We start from the raw sequence: 14,356 nt of genomic DNA, 5'->3' as shown, positions 1-14,356 counted from the left end.
GGCAAGGGAACAAGAATTTATGATCACCAGTCAGCCTCTAGAGCCTGTGCAGGAGTAAGTTTATCGAGGTCGATTACTCACAGGGGACCATGATCATGAGAAAGAACTTTACAGAAGAATAAAAAGGGGTTGGAGTGCATACGGCAGGCATTAACAAATCCTGACTGGCAGCTTACTCGTACCACTGTCGCTGAAAAAAAAAAAAAAAATAACAAAAGTGTACAATCATTGCATTCTACCGGTGCTAACATTGGTGGCAGAAACTTGGAAGTTAAGAAAAAAGCTCGAGAACAAGTTAAGGACCGCGCAAAGAGCGATGGAACGTAAAATGTTAGGCGTAACGTTCAGACAGGAAGAGAGCGGTGTGGATCAGAGAGCAAACGGGGATAGCCGATATTCTAGTGGACATTAAGAGACAAAAATGGAGCTGGGCAGGCGATGTAATGCGTAGGGTAGATAACCGGTGGACCATTACGGTTACAGAATGAGAGCCAAGGGAAGGGACGCGCGGTGGATGACGTCAGAAAATAAGGTGGCGTGATGAAATTCGGAAATTTGCAGGCGCAAGTTGGAATCAGCCAGCGCAAGTCAGGGGTAATTTGATATCTCTGGTAGAGGCTTTCACCCTGCAGTGGACATAAAAGTAGGCTGATGATGATGATGATGATGATGCGATTTCGGTCAATCGCACCGGTGCGCAGCGGGGCACCCTAGCTGATCCGCCGTTTCATCCAATCGTCGTCGCCGAAGGGCGCCCCGGTGCGCACAGGTGCGATTTGCCGAATTCGCCATTAGTTCAGAGAGAATGAGGAATAGGAGGAGTGTTGCCTGACGCAAACGGTGCGTTTAGCCTTGAAAATGATGCCGGCAAGTACCCCGCCCGACTGCCACTAATTATCAAGTGCGGTAGGGTCCGAAACCCGTCATTTTATATCTAGTAACACAGCGAAATCTAGTAACACAAGGAAATACTAATGGCGAGGATGGATTTGAACCGCGCTACAAGCAGTGCGCCATTCATTCCACGTCAACCCACACGGCTCACCATTCACACTCTAGCTCTGCATCACGGACGCATTTTTGGAGGAGCCTAAGCACCTCTCTCCTAATTATACACTGTCCTCGCGGGAACAAAATGCAATTTGAGCTTGCGACTGGTGGCATCTTGCACTTCAGTCTATTTTTTTAGTGGTTTATGTTATCAGTCTCGTTTTTTATCTCAGTTACCTTTGTCTACAGAGCCTTGAGATGGCTCATGAGGAATGTTTCACTGACATTCCAATGAAGACCGCGGATTTGCTTCACCTTCTCCCTGTGAAGTCGCGGGGAAAATGTAGCAAATGTCCGAAATGTCAGCGCACGAAGTAATGACGCACTTCGTGCGTCATTATCGTGCGTCATTGCTTCGCACGTCATTGCGTTCGTCTCCAGGTGGGCGTCATGCCGCCCACCTGGGCAAAAACCATCATCGTCTGCTCTTTAAATAAAGTTTATATATCTCTCTACCTATTCTGTGGAATTCTTCCGTCACTTTTCTGTGCGTTTTTCCACCTATGCAGAATGAACCCTTAATTGAGTTGAAAGTCAACATGCAGCGTCTCCTATCCTTACACGCTCTTATTTTCATTTGGACGCAGGCGTAACTGTATAGACAATCAACGCTGATCCCGAACAGTCTTGAGAGGACCTTCTGATTATCAATGTCTAGTAAATGGTGTTTAACGTCCGAAAGCAACTCGCTGGCAAGGAGGGAAACGGGGTTCTTTAACGTGCACGTTGATATGAAGACACGGACATTTTTGCACGTCACAAATGCCGTCTTTCCGCTACGCATATCCGTAGCGTCTTGCACGGGTCTCTATATAAACACTGAAACTTCATTTGGGTCTCGCCCTGCATCAGTTTTCATCAGAGCGGACGAGCCGTTTGAATCAATCAGATAATGTTACGCTGCACCCGGTATTCAGCGCTGTGGGGGAATTTACCCGCTAGAAGGAAAATGAATCTTAACATCGCCGTCTAAACTTCTTTATTTGATGATTAAACCCTGATTCAATTCGTGATTTAAGGAGCTTCAGTGGCAAATTCTTGTTGGTTCTCAGGTAGCAGGAGCACTATATATGCTTAGCCTGGCATGAGTGTTGAATTTTTTTTATTTAAAAAAAACAGGTAATCCTTTATTTAAAGCGACACCAAATAGAAGAAAGAACTTCATCTCTATTTATATATTATGTCTCTAAATACGACTTGATAAGCCAGAAAAGGTGGACACGAGAGATGGGTGGTGTCCCACATATGTACGGTGTTACGGGCCGGGGTTGGGTGAACCTTCAACAACGTCGGCTTGGAGCTCGAACCAGGTTTACCATCGGAGAGGGTCCGGCAGGGAAGACGAGGCGACGTAAAAACAAATAACACAAGTTTAATACATGATTACGGGTGAGCGGTGTGCTCCAAAGAATACATACAAGAAACGTTCAGCGTGCATGCACCTGCACGCTATAGTATGCATGCACGCAGGGCAAAGCAAAAGTGTTCTCTTCCACGTGGCTGCTTGCCATCTTTCTTATACCCTCCACCATCCGGGCACTCACTCTTCCCCTCTCCTACCCCCACTGCAGGACAGTGCAAACCAGACGAAGTAGAGAGGGTGGGTGACAGCAGTGAAGGTTGGTGGTCGTAGCGGGGGGAACGTCCCCAACGGGGCTGAGCTGGTCGCAAGGCGGCACGGCAGGTTTCACACATTCCTTGGACCCACACGACGGACACGTCTGTTCATGTTGGCGAGCGAGATCGTTAGGCACGCCGTTTTCCATGCGTTTGCACGTGTTCTGGGCATGGCCGCTCAAAGTGAATCGTAACAACAGCAATTTATCTCTTCGTCCACTCTCACTTCCCTTTGTTATATTATTTCTACATTTCAGTCTTTCCCCTATAAGAACGGGGTGAAGATTCTTCCGGACCTCAATAAATTTTACTGCCTACCTACCTACCTACCTACCTACCTACCTACCTACCTACCTACCTACCTACCTACCTACCTACCTACCTACCTACCTACATTTCAGTTAAACATAACAATTAACTTCAGCTAAACGCTTCCTCTGGCTTTATTGTCTGTTACTTGGTATGGTTGTGACTAAAAAAAAAGAGTATGCACAGGTTACATGGCTTCATAAGTGTACGCGCGCGTGCCGTCCACCGTTGCTTCGTCGCGGTGTCTTTCGCGCTGTTAGATAATCACTGTTGCGCTGTCAACTTGCCAGACTCTTGGGCTTTCTTTGCGGTAACTTTCCTTCCTTTAGTAGACACGCAGAGGACGCGATAAGAGGAAGTGGCTCTTCGCCATGGCGCGATACGCGAGCATGTAGTGTCGACGCGAGATCGTTTTGTAGGCTTATCGGTGTTGTTATCGCGGACAAGTCGACAAGTGGCCACTTTTAGACTGTTTAGCAGCGTCATGTTCAACTGTGATCAGCTTGCGGCTACTAGCGCCTGAACAGAAATAGCGGTGCTAAAAAATCACTGTGGAGGAGAAAACGCCTCTGACTACCAAGCAAACCAAAAGCAGATTCTGAAAAAAAAAAAAAATAGAGTTTATTTTTGGACCGAGATAAAAATATGCAATATGCATTTGAAGCTGCGAAATCGGTAACAGTGGGCGCTAATCCTGTGACTTCTTTTTATGGGAATCGGCAGTGAGTGCCTCTTCTCATGAGCCGTGCGAGAAATAAAAAAAAAAAAAAAATTCGGAACTGTTCTGTTCACTGCCATGCTTCTTAATTCTGCATCAGACTTGTACGTAACGAATTACATGTAATTAATTACTTGTAATCAGTTACGCTTCTTCGTATTTTGTAATTTAACGATTACACTGTTTACTCGGTAACGCTCACTGCAATTCAATTAGTTTTTTTTTCAGTAACCAATTACATTAACCAGCTACATTTTGGACGAAACAAGCTATATATAACAGGTGACGCAGCTTTGAGAACTTAAATTTGGCGGGAACTACAGTGCCCGAAAGGATGAAAAGGTGTAGCTGGGTTACCTCCTTCCCACAATCAGCATCCTGCAGTACGGTGTGTGAGCCGCACTCAAGTAAACCTCACAATCCCGGGAATTAAAAAAAAAGTCGGGCTTAGTGCCATTTGCACTCAAGCAACTTAGTTTACTCCTCTTGAACGAGAAATACAGTGACTGCACACACGTCTATGACTTAACTGACTTAACTACATCAACCAGCTCCGGTGGCGCTTATAGTTATACCAACAAGGGGAATAACCCAACGGTTCAAGACTTTCCATATCACTACGTCTACAGCTGCAGAGCTCGCGGCTCTCCGCGGTCCGCTTCATGTGATCGATACAGAGTCCTGGAAAATGGGCAGTCTTCAGCGATTCCAGGTCGATCTTACAATGCATACAATCGTTTCTCCGAGATGGAACTCACGATCAACTGACGCGCGAAACCGTAGAACTTAACCATCACTTGACAGAAAAAGGCCATGATGTGGACTTGGTGGCACGGCCGTGACAATATTGGCACACATACCTTTGTACATGCAGATTGTGCTCGGGTGCTGCTTCATCGGTGGCGGATCTGTGGGACGGGTGGATGGAGTGCACCGTTCCGCTGATCTCGCCTTCGTCCATCGTCGATCAAGGCTGTCTTCACAATGCAAGCGCCGTTTCTGGCAAGCCATGTTTGAATCTGCACGTGGACACTGTCTACCGCGCACCTACCTCGGGCACCCTGACGTCACCAAGAAGATATCGGCATGCCGCATTCTTGGGCATAAAAGCAGCTGCGGCAGTGACGGACTTCAGTGGACTTGGCGGCACGGCCGTGACAATGTTGGCTCACGTACCTTTGTACATGCAGGTTAGTGATAAGAAATATGTTTTTCGTAGCGATTACCTTTGTCTGGTCGTGCTGCCGTGTCCACATACTATTGTGAGTTGTATCGGCGAATGTTTCTCTTTGGCAGGGATGTTGTCGTTATCAGGGGATGTTGAAAAAGATCCTGGACCTACTAACACGGAAATGATCAAGGAACTTCTTGAAACGCAGAAAGTTATCCTGGGTAAACTTTCTGAAATTCAGGAAAAACAGGCCTCTTCTGAAGCAAAGTTGGTTCAAATGAATACGAGGCTTTCTTCCATAGAAGAAAGTTTGAAGGAATTCGATGTTGTTAATAGCAGACTATCTAATGTTGAGGTCTGTCTGCATTAACATGACCAGAATTTAGATGCTCTCAACCGAAAGGTTGATGAACTTGAAAACAGGTCCAGGCGAAATAACCTGATAATAAGAGGAATTGGAGAAGACGGACGGGAAACTCATGATGTTTTATTGAAAAAGGTGAGCGGTGATGTGTTTAGCGGCATTTTGAAGCTGAAAATAAATTCAATTGAAAGAATCCGTCACCTAGGTAAAAAGATTGAAGGTAGAGACCGACCCATCATCCTGAGGGTGGCTGATTTTAGAGACAAATCTAAAATTTTGCGTCATTGCTGTATGCTTAAGGGTACGAATATAAGCATCAGTGAGGATTATTCGAAAAGGATTGTTGAGGTACGGAAATGTCTATGGGTTGCTACATAGGAGGAAAAGTCAAAGGGATCAAAGGTTAAACTTCTATATGACAAAATCAAAGTCAATAATGTCCTTTATGCGTGGAATGAAATCACGAAAGAGCGCTATGAATGACAAGCACGCCCTCAGGATGACCCCGCTTGAATTTTGGAAAGCGATTCCTTCAGGATATTGAATGTGAATGCAAGGAGCATACTAAATAAGGTCGAAGATATCGAAGCTATGATTTTAGAGCATGATCCGGATATTATAATGGATATAACGGATATTATAATGGATATTATACTGAGACATGGCTTCATAAAGATATATTAGATAGTGAGGTAACTCCCAAGTCTTATGTAATGGTAAGGAAGGGATGGTAGAGGTGGGGGAGTTGCGTCAATGATTCGCGATAATATTGACTTTGTTATACTTCTTGTCCCCGCTGATATTGAGGCAGTTTGGATTAAGATAATTTTTAAGAATCGTTCCGTCCACATAGGCGGTATAGACCTTTTCATCGGGCTAGGAGGAAAGGGCGCGCGACGAGCCTTTCCTCCTCTCTGGCTTGTGCGAGCGAATGTGTTGCCGGTCGCGCGCTGCAGGACGATTCGGAGGTGTTTTAGCTAGTTCTGAGTGCAATTTACGGGATGTCAGTTCTTACGAGGTAGTCGAACAACCACTGTGTAGCCTTTAGGTGCAGCAGTAGCTACAGTATCTCTAAATTTCTTTTGGATGTGCAAAAAATGCGACGCGCATCATCAGCCGCGGTGTGTGTATGTGTTGTGAACTATGTTGGATGTATCGGTTTTCACTCGACGAAAAGTTGTAAAACATTTTTCGTCAGCCACCGGCATCGTTCTCACGCATTTTTAAGTCGTCTAGTAGACTTCAAATCACTGTCTACGTTCCAGGCCGAAGGCATTGCTCAACACAGCGAGCACTGCGGTTGGCAAACCAACATATATACTACACAAGCTTCGTGCTTCGATCGGCATTGCCTTTTTTCCCTGTAAGGCACAATATACAAAGGGGATCGCATAAAGAATCCAACAGCTATTTGTGAGGGCACAATTTCCGTAAGATGGGTGAATGCGTCGTAGATGATTGAACTTACGAGACAAAAAAAAAAAAAAAAAACAAAAACAAAATTTGCGGCAAAATAAAACGGAACACGGTATAACGACGCAATAAGACTTCGCATGGTCGTGCCGCATGCTTGGCCCACTTGGGCCATGCGCTATATAGAGCAAACAGATCTATAACACAGCATAGTACTGCCTCGGACGCTCGCGCAGTCTGCATCTGCTTGTTCAACCACGCGAATAGTGTGATTCACACTGTACGGCATGCGGTTATTATTAACCAAACTATTTTATTTGCGGGCGGAAACCTTGTCCAGCTAACAAGGCAGTCGCCCAGTGTATCTACAGATAACAACTTGAACGCTTGTCAAAGTAAACAGCACGACTTATTCTCCAGCAGAACGGTTCCCACGCTGTTAGGATCGTCAAATGTTTCGGAAGTACTCGTTGCAGCTAAACCAGAGCTTAGAATTACTGCACTGAGAATGCTGCAGTAAGGTAACATTCGTGAAACGAATTTTCAGAAATACCGAACTGATATCCCAGGCTGATTGTAAGCTCAAACAAACGCGCACACCTCGCGCTGCATGGGTGCTCCGTCCGCCCTAACACCAGCAGTTACTGCAGCCGATTAATTATTTCACTAGATGATCGTCTTCAGAGTGAACAGACTATAGTAGAACACCGTCCCCACCGATCATCGGCTCAGAAGGCAGTGAAGGCACTTGTGTGCTTTCTGAGAACGCCTGGCTTGTGCGAGCGCCTTTGACACTGTCTGTGCACGTATCTCTACCCCACTCCCCTTTTTATTACCCTGCTCCTTTCCCCTATAGTAGCGTAGGCAACTGAACTCTTGACGCAGGTTGGGAGAAATGCGCCATCAAACCTGCCCTAAAAATGCACTGTTGTTCCACTTACTTTTTTTTTAACAAAACGCTCTTTTATTAATTGAAGCACAAAAGTAACTGGAACGACCATGTAATTCGTTCCACACTTTAGGAAATATCTCGAAACCGGTGTCATCCTGGAAATTCATTTCAAGTGAATACGTCTTGCAGGCTCACCAGCTGCAATTCGTAAACTACAATATGTGCCGTACAGTTATTAATTCAAAAAAATAATTAGTGGATTTTTCTTAATTAGTTGAATATGTGCTTAGATTTATCGTGCAAGTAATATCCACCTCTCTGAATAATCCAGCTCAATTAATTACGTTATCTGCAAAAGGCAATTTTTAAAAATTCAATAAAACCTAAAATAATCACCAGTAACTTAGCCGTTATTCTTTCCGCGTACCCTCAAGAAAGCCTGAAAAATATATTAAAAATGAATTAAAAAAGTGTGGGGAGGGGGGGGGGGAAGAGAATTACGGAGAACCAACCCCGGTTGCTGTCCGACAATGCGTTTAGGATGTTTTGGGAGGCGGTTATTATCGGCACTATGCTGCACTGTGTGTTATATGGGTGGTGCTCCCCTTAGGCACCGTGCCTTACCCGTACGCGGGAGCCACCCGGTACTTCGAGCACCACTTCCTCAAGGACCAGTTCGTAACTCCGTGCCACCGGCTCTGGTCGCTGCGTCTGCGACTAGAAGCGCAGCGTCTCAAACGACAGCGTCTTCGACCTGAGGTGCAGCGTCTGAACGACAGCGTTTCAAAACGCTAACTGTTATGAGAGAAGAATGCGAGAACCGTGGTCCGTACCACCGTACGGCTCTTACGTTGTGTTACACTGCACTATCTTCGAGATTGACCCACAAAAACGGTTAGGACAGTCAAAAGAAATCGAGGTTAGTTCCCCAAGAATGCTACACGCGTAACAAAAAGAATAATACCGACGTCACCACGCGCTTGCGATTGGCAGTGCTCTCAAATGTGTTTCCGAAGAACGAAGGCACCCCCTCTCTGTCGTCCCAACAAAAATGGTTGACCCTGCCGCTACGACAGCATTTTCGTCGTTGAAGATGTAAAGTTGCCAGGACTTGTGATATGCGATAGGCCAGCGCTCAAAGCTGATAAAAACCGTTCTAGTCAGCTTTCTTCCAGGCAACTCGCAGCCCTCGTTCTTTGGAAACGCGCTCGGGAGCGCTGTTGTCTAGGCGCACAAGCACGTGGCGACGTGTTTTTTTTTTTCCCTCTTCTTTTCTTTTCCCATAATTTCGCGGGGTTCCAGCAATTCTGCAAAAAATAATCGCACGAGAGATATCAGGAAAACAACTTCATTTGGTTCGCATTCTGAACATTCTCTACAGCTTTTCGATACAACTTATACCCCAAAACAAATATTTAAACATTTGCATAATTGAACTTAAATAATTAGCAAACTGCACTACTAAAAATATTTTTACTAACTCAAAACGACTGCGAACAGTATGGCTGTTGGTCATAATCAAATACGACATAAAAGTTATTTTTTCTTATAAGTTACGTGAAAGACCGAGTACATAGGAGAGAAGGATCGAGCGTTGTCAGCTTGGGTGATTTACAAGACCAAGACGTCCTATTTATTATTATTATTTTTTTTCGTGCTGCCTTATTTCGGTATGCCAGCGCGATCGTCACTTTGTCAAAAAAGCAAATATTTGGCGTCATCAGTGAAACGATAAGCTACGCCTCAGCTTATACACGAGTGGAATTTTCAGAGGCCTCAAACTAAAAAAAAAAAAAAAAGAAAAAAAAAATTCCTCGCGCGTTTCACAAACGCGCCACCGTGCGCACAGAAGAGAGGCCCCACAGCGACACTCAGCATTTCTCTCTCGCGGCGCCGGCCGGCGCAGGCGGCGCGCCTTGTGTCACGTGGGCGCGTCTTTGGGCGGAAGTGACGTATGCTTTTGCCGGCGGCAGCTTCCCATGGCGCGACCGGGGCTGGAGAGAGGCGCCGCAACCAACCGTGCTGCTCCTAAGCGTGGTCCGACATCGTAGAGAATCGTTTGGTTGGTCCGTGCTTTGCAGGCTTTCGTTCCCAGCCGTTTGGCAGGCCAACGCGACCAGCGCTGAAGGCGCCACACTTCAGCCAAGCTCCAACACCGTTCAGCCTGCACGCCGTCTTTCAAGCACAGCGCGAGGGCCACCTCGAGCCACGCCACAGTCGCCGGCCCACACGGCGGATTTTTTGTTCCGCGCGCGCGGGCGTCTACAGGCTTCTCCTTCTGAGCTCCGGAGGTGAGTTCCGTCTTATTCCTCAGAAGCCTCGACTGTTACTAGTAGAGATCGTGAGCTCTCCGCTTGTAACAGCATGCGACTTCCATTGATCGTCGGCGAAAGCGACCGCATGCCGGCTTGTCAAAAAGGGGGAACGGCGCTTTTGCTTCTCCTTCGAGCCCCCTTTCACTGACTGCAAGCCCGCTCGGGTGAGGCTGAGGCACGGTGGCTGAGGGGAGGTGAGGGGAGCCCAGACTAGCCGTGTAGTGGCTGGTGCATACATCACAGTGGAAGTTAGCGGCTGTACGGCTTTGCTAGTTTCGCAAACGACACCGGCAATCCGCGCCTGCACGTCTGTCAGGAAGCGGTCATTTATATTTTCGGCGTTCCCGTCGTTCTTTCGGAGGGCAGGGCCCCTCTCTCTTGGAGGGCGAGAGCAGCGCGAGTCTTTCAGGGAATGGAAAGTACAAAAGGTTCGCACGCTAGCCGCGCCGCGGCCGCCCGTCGGCAGCAGACGATGTTTCGCTTTTGTAAGCGATCGGCCCCAGCGTGATTACGGTCTGTTTGGTGCCACATGCTGGCGTCATAAGGGGGAAATGAATGGTTACACTTGCCGAAATGAAGCGCGTAAATCGAGCAGCCGCTTGTCGCTCACTTCGGAGCTGCATTTCGGCGGCTCACCGCCGGGCCGCTTAGGCGGCGGGTTCCATGCCTGCCATTTTACGCACGTGTTGGCGATACGTGACAGTTTTTGCCGATTGATTGATCTGCATAATATGGTCGCCAAGAAGAAAAATAGATATTGCTGCCTCGGGTGTTTTTTCCATCGTCCGCACAGGCCGCTCATGATATGTTCTGTTTAGTCCATCACAAATGTAGCGTGGCGCGTCCGGCTGTCGCGAATCTCCTGCGTATTATGTCGCGGCTTGATTGATATGTGCCGTATAGTGCCGCATAATTAGATGACATTGCCGTACTGCTGTCTGCGCGCGCTGGGGAAATTATTATTTATAGCTGAAACGTTCCTGTCTTTTTTTGCTGCGTTAAACTAGCGCTCGCGGAAACGTATAATACGTCATAAAGATGAGGGGAAAACGAGGCAGGTGTGCTATAGCGCTCGGAACTGGCATAAATTACGTGCTTCAGAATGTCCACGAGTAAGAGATGTTTCTTTTTTTCTTCTGATTGGGGGGGGGGGGGGGGTAACATTCTCGAGTGCGCTGAGCCGTTCTTCACTGTAGAGCCACTCATCATTATGCATTGCAGGGTCTCGCGGACAATTTGTGTAATGTAGGTTACCGCCCTTGAACTGATCTCTCGTATGCTATAGCAACTCATACAGCCGATCGATGCATCTGGGCACGCACACACTACAGAGAACAGCTAGTGCACATGTTCCGATCACTTCTTTTCGCTAACTCGGATTTCATAACGTGCTCTTTATCGCGCAACATGCATTCTGCTGCCGCTCCTCTGGCGTCGACGTCAATCACTCAACGCAGCGCTGAGTGTTTGTTCTCGCAGCATGCTCATTATTGACATAATGACGTGACAGATGTGACGATGTTATCCAGAGCGTCTTTGGCTGCCAGCCGCGTTTACAAGTCTTCTTTGAAGTATTTGTTTAGATTAAGGCGCCGGATGCCCTGCGTCTTGGTTGACGTGTCGGCGTTTCCGCTTTGCCGTTGGCTTGATACGTGCTGTACCAATTGCTGTACGTGTAATCTTTAAGTTGCTTCAATACAGGTTTTAGAAGCGTTCACCAGATTTTGTGTCCAGGCCGTTGACTCATTAGCAGCTATAACTGAACTGTTCACGCTTTTGCCCAAATCGCATGAATTTGCATTGGTAGCATGAACGTATTAGTGCAGCAAGTCTGCACGCTGTCTTTTTCTCATCCGTGCGGCAAAGGTGTTCTTGTTCTGGGCATTGTGGATTTTTGCAAGCACGCAGGATTTTTGCATTGTATTCGCATCAGCACTATTCATGGCAAAGTAGATTTATCTTCGGACATTTTGTATGTATTCATTTTTTTTTCTTATTTTTTTCTTCCTGTTTTGACTTTAGCCAGAACATTGCCCCTGCAGAGCTTTGACGTTATCCATGCCGTGAGGTGTGTTGTTTTTATGCCAGTGTGATCTCCAACAGCTTAGTACCATTTTATTCAGTACCATCTGATTACAGTGTGTTACTTTCTGGTCAAGGCAACTTGAATAACAGGGCTGAACTTTTAGCACACTGGTGGTGTCAGCGCTTCCAGGTCGGCTTTTTGCATTCGACTAATCGAATTGAAAGAGAAAGTGGCTCCCAACTTCAATCTCGCGTATTCTATATAAATAAAATTAAAAAAAAAATCTGGCTTTGAACAGCAGAGATCTCGAACGAACGTTTCACAAGCCGCGAACCACGGGACGAAAGCTAGTCAAGGTTACCACTGCGTAAGCACGGCACTTGCCTTGCCTGCTTGTGTCTTCCGATAGCCGTGTCGGATAGCTCAAGCTTGCGTGCGCTGATGGTAGGCTCAGATCTTTCTGCTTGGCGGCTTTTACTTTCTGTACACCGCTGCTTTATTTTTCAAGAATTTCGCAGCAGGACCGCATTTTGTGGTCCTGGTAGTTCAATATAACACTTGATGCTGTTTCTTGGCTGGTTTGTCAAGAATATATATATATATATATATATATATATATATATATATATATATATATATATATGCGACGGGCCTTCGTCAACGCCCCTCGCGATTTCCACATTGCAGAAGCCCCAAGCGACTAATGGAAACCAGTCTCGAAGGCCAAGCGTTGCATTACTACAGATGCCGGAAGCAACCAGATAACGTCATAGTCGCCACCTTTTCACATTTCTTGCGAAAGGCTCACACGAAGAGCAACTTTGCTTTTTCTTTTGTTCTTGTCGAAACAGTGCCAAATGTTATATTGCCGTATATTGCGAAGACTGTTCGCTGTATAGAGCAGTTGGTTTTGATGCTTCCTTGAGATATGTAATTTTTAGTCTCCCACCCCTGTAAGACAGCAAAATCCAACCTTTAATTAGAAAATGGAGAGGAAAGAGAACTGCTGGGGGGGGGGGGGGGGGGGGGTGTTCCCGCTCATGCGCCGACGTCCCTGTAACACGGCCACAACGATCACATTTTCTGAGAGTTGTTGGCGAGAAATCGCACACCTTGCTACAGTGTAAAAAAAAAAAAAAAAAAAAAAAAAAGAAAAGAGAGGATGAGGAGGAATAAACTTTATTTTTGTACAGCAGATTTGTGAGGCCTAGACCTCTCTCTACCTAGATGACGGCCTCGAGCCCTTGGGCTCTGGCGGCATCTAAGAGAGAGAAGAAAAATTTCTCCCTTTAATGAAAATTCATCGCGAGGTACCGGACGAGATTTTAAACAGTAATGCGATAAGGAAAGCCTGATGTCCAATGCACGCTTTGGAAGACGTGCGCTGAGGTTGATGCAAGATTTTGCTTTCGCGTTTAGCCGTTTCATTGGTACTTGACAGCATTACAGAGGTTAAAAAAAAAAGTGCACGATGCGGGTTTGTTGCTTTTGTTTGTATATATATATATGTTCAGGGGCCGGTGCTGTTTGGACTGTTATCCCTTCTGCAGGTCAATCGCACGCGACGATCAATCGGCAATACCCGTGGGCCTGACGTAAGCCTCGCTTACTTGCGAACAGCGTTTGCCGTACACGATTTGATTGAAGTTTGTTGTGTTTAACTGAGAAAGCCGAATCATAGCGACAGAAGGGAGCGGAATTTGGTTTTAGGCCTCAGTGGTTCTTGCAAAAATTGCCGAAGGTCAGCAAGTTAAAAAAGAAATTAAAGCACGAAGTATACTAATTTGTAACTCTGCGCCAACAACAGATATCGCAGTTTTGTAAACTACGTCTGTTAGAGCATCTCAAGCGGACACATCTGGTGCATGAGTTTACAGCTTATGTGAAAATGATATCGCTTACGAAGGTTTTGCACAAGTACTACTCACAAATTAGGGGCGTGCTCCAGAGCTGTGTATAATGCGTCAGTTCTGTCCGCTCTAGATGCCTCAATAGGTGGCAGTTTGCAGAATAGGGGTCATTTCCTAGTTATAGAGCTGTAAACTTGAGTTTTTAGTTTCTTGAAGCTTTGCGATTTTCAAGAATTTTTCCAAAACAAGTGACGGCCTAAATTAAAAATCTACTTCCCGCTGCCAGGACGATTTTAACTGTTATTTTCTTTTAAAAGCAACAAACGCCATCAAGTTCAGTCCAGTGAAAATCGAGAAAAGTGATTTTTCCATGTATTTATAAATGGGATCTTCCGCGGTAAAGCTCACTCCGTGTGCAAAACATGCAATGTCTACGTGTGGTAGAGTACGAGACAGTTTCTCTGCTATACCGCAGTTCAGGTCGCCGTGCTGATTTTATCAGTTGCACATATGGCATTTCTGTTCAGTTGGAAACATCTGGCCCTGAAAGGCATCCACAACGGATGTTCGAATTCCTGCCTGTGGGCGTTCGCTTGCCGGAAACGCCACCGACGAGTATTGCATCACCGGT

General features: G+C 46.3%; 1 protein-coding gene across 2 annotated transcripts in view; it reads left to right on the top strand.

The window, feature by feature from the left end:
* The first annotated feature begins 9,471 nt into the window (after positions 1 to 9,471).
* The window catches only part of LOC119436381 (elongation of very long chain fatty acids protein 6), a 133,127-nt gene continuing 128,242 nt past the window's right edge, over positions 9,472 to 14,356 (top strand). For both annotated transcript variants that reach the window (XM_037703214.2, XM_037703210.2), the window contains exon 1: positions 9,472 to 9,825. The gene's annotated coding sequence lies outside the window, so the exon portion shown is untranslated. The remainder of the gene's footprint in view (positions 9,826 to 14,356) is intronic.

This window comes from Dermacentor silvarum, chromosome 1 (genome assembly GCF_013339745.2).
Source record: "Dermacentor silvarum isolate Dsil-2018 chromosome 1, BIME_Dsil_1.4, whole genome shotgun sequence".
NCBI lineage: Eukaryota > Metazoa > Arthropoda > Arachnida > Ixodida > Ixodidae > Dermacentor > Dermacentor silvarum.
This window is presented reverse-complemented; position numbering and strand designations above follow the sequence as displayed.